We start from the raw sequence: 3,237 nt of genomic DNA, 5'->3' as shown, positions 1-3,237 counted from the left end.
ACCACGTGACCTGTTAGGACTTCCTGAACACCATGGGACACACTGGCTGGAACAACTAAGGCCCAGAAATGAGTGTGAGGGATCCGAGATTTGACACCCATGGCCTCCCTGTGGGGCAGGAGCTTGTAGAAGAGAGGCTTTGGCCCCCTGGATGACTTCCTGGCTAACCTCAGGCTCCTCTGCTCTCCTTCTGGTTCCTGTTTGTGGCAGCCATTGGGGACAAGACCCCGTGTTAGCACATGAATAGCCAGGGATTTCCTGGGCCAAGTTGCGCGAAAATGCACATTTCTCACCAAAAGGGCCCTATTTGGGCACTGCACACACCAGCAAACGGTCAGCCTGACCCCTGCACCAGGTGTGAAGGCAGCTTGATGCTCCCAGGGGGCTGCCTGGCTCTTACCTAACTGAAATGAACCAACTTTAGCTCCGCAGGAACAGAGACACCCTGAGTCCCCAAACAGGCCTTCACCCCCAACAGGAAGGAAGGCAAGGAAGCTGCCTGGGACTGGATCCTTGGCCCCCTGTTCATGCTCACTCATTCATTTCACAAACATTTGTCCTGTCTTTCCTGCATGCTGGTTCCTTCTCTAGACACTGGGGTTGCCTCAGCCTAGTGGGCAGAGAAAATGGGACCTTGCTCTTACAGGCTTAGAGCCTGTGGCAGGGACATAAAGAGCAGAGAGAGAGAGATGTGTGGCTTTGGGAGACCTGCTTTAGCAAGGCTCAGGGAAGGGAGGGTCCGAGGTAGAGAAAGTGCACAGACCCTGGGGCTTGGCTGAGCAGGGAGAGCTTGCTGTGGCCCTCCTGAGTCCAGTGTTTAGTGATCTACTTGAGTATAGGGCTATCCCTGCTTTAATACCAAACACTTGCACACAGGGCCAGCTCCTCTGTCCCCTGTGCCTGGTCTATAGCACTGGACAGGGGACGACAGGCCTGTTCCATAGCCCAGTCAAGCTGGTGAAGTTGGGATAGGCAGTGCTTCCCTAGCTGTAGGAAGCAGAATGCATATCCTGCTGATGTTCCCCCACACACACTCCAAAGATAGCTAGCTTCTGGAACCTTCCTTGGAAATGGGGTCTCTGCAGAGACAACATAGCTAAAGTTCTAAGAGCAGATCTAACTCTAGCGGCAGGGGCCCTTTCAGAGAAGGGAAGGAGGCAGCAGGAGCACCTTGGGACTACCATCACCCAGTGCCTAGGGCCCGGGAGCTGTAAGAGGAAAAAGGAATCTGCTCTGGATGTCGGGAGGGGATACAATCCTGCCCATCTCGCTACCAACTGCTGGCTGCCAAGACTATGAGGAACTTAAGTCTGTGTTGTTCAAAGCCACCAACCAGAGCCCTTGTGCGGCTCCAGGGGAAACATACACACATGTCCTCAGAGCCCTGTTCATCATGAACGAGGCCTGTTTCACACATTTACAAACCCTTGCCTGCAAGGAGAGGGCCTCGGGAGACTCTGGGATGGCATGGTTTGGACATTCATTGTAGGCTTTTCCTGCAAAGAGGATGTGAAGATGGGTTTGGATGGGGGCTGGGGAGAAACACTTTGCTTCAGCACCTGCCTTCCCAAGGTCTTCCAGCCAATCTGGGGCCCTCGCTGGACTAAGACTGGGCCCAGGTTTCCAGATCTTTTTTGGAGCCCCCAGGGTTCTTCTGAATCTGAGGGAGATATAGCAGCAATGCAGTTAAGACTCTCATTGTCCTGCTGTCCGTCTGGAAGGTAATTAGGAGCTATCTGAAGTCATCAGCATATTCTGGTGGCAAATGTACCCTTAAGGACACTAGTTCTGAAGTACAAATAAGCCTGTCCCCAGAGGTGTTCAAAGGGGCTCTGGAGGGTTCTCCAGGTCTGCTTGCCTCTCGGTAAACCCTGCAGCCTCCTGGGCTGGTATCTACAGGCTTGGAAAAGTCCAGGGCTTCCTGGGGAATTGGAGGAAAGCTCATCTCATCACACCAAGACAGGTCAGAGAGCTCTTCCCTTTTAGGTGACTGGTGCAAGGGCCTGAACCTGTTTTCATGGCTGGTCCAGGCTGGCCTGAATTGAAGTGCTGAGGGCCTTGTGCTGCCTCACCCATCTTCACATGTGTGCCCTCCACTCTGCACTTCCTACCTTGGGATGTGGACAGTGTACCGAGCCCTGATGGCTAGAGGAGATGCCAGTGGGTGACTCTGTGTAAGACAATGTCCTCAGACTGCACACGAGAAGGTTTTGTTATAGAGGGACCATGTCTCCAAATGCTGGAGGCCTAACTCACAGCCGCTCAGAATGCAGTGAGATGGGGTCACTATTAGGGGACCTGATCCCACAGAGCTGGTGTCCTTATAGGGAGAGATCAGCACAGGCATAAATAAAAGGCATGTTCAGACACAGGGAGTAGATAGACTGGGAACTGTGGAGTTAGGAGCCAGCCATAGGTAAGTAGCATGACTGTCGGAGGACATGGGAAGGTGGCTATCAAAGCCACTGCCTGTGGAGTTCTGCCTCAGTGGCCTGAATCTTCCTCCAAATTCTCTTCTTTTTTTCTTTGAGACAAGGTTTCTTTGTATTGCTTTGGAGCCTGTCCCTGGGAGGCCGGTCTAGAACTCACAGAGATCCACCTGCCTCTGCCTCCGAGTGCTGAGATTAAAGGCATGTGCCACCACTACCGGCTCCTCTTTCTTTTTTATTATTTTGAGACAGGGACTCACTATTTATCCCTGGATGGCCTGGAACTCACCGTGTAGACCACCGTAGCCTCAAACTCTTAAAGGCTGTTTTTGATTGTTCCAGTTTAATCCGAGTTCCAGGATTAAAGGTGTGTACTACCACTCCCAGCTCTTCTTTCCTTTTCTCTTTTGAGACAAAACTCCATATTGCCCAGGCTACTCAATTTGTGCTAAAGATGACCTTCAATTCCCTATTCCTCTGCTTCCAATCACAGGCACACACACACACACACTCTCTCTCTCACACTCACATATATACATTTGAAAAATTTTGGCCAGATGCAGTGGGGCACGCCTTTAATCCCAGCACTCAGGAGGCAGAGGCAGGTGGATCTCTGTGAGCCCGAGGCCAGCCGGGTTTACAAGGTGAGTTAGAGGTCAGCCAGAGCTACGGATTGAGACCGTCTCAGAATCAACCAGTCAATCAGCCAATTAAAAGCCAACAAGAAAACTTAGTGGCTTAAAAGTACAAGCTTAGGGCTGGGATGTAGCTAAGAGAGTGACTGGGTGCTGGCCTGGCATGCAAGGGG

This window comes from Phodopus roborovskii, unplaced genomic scaffold, assembly GCF_943737965.1.
Source record: "Phodopus roborovskii unplaced genomic scaffold, PHOROB, whole genome shotgun sequence".
NCBI classification, from domain to species: Eukaryota; Metazoa; Chordata; class Mammalia; order Rodentia; family Cricetidae; genus Phodopus; species Phodopus roborovskii.
Note: the sequence above shows the minus strand (reverse complement) of the source record.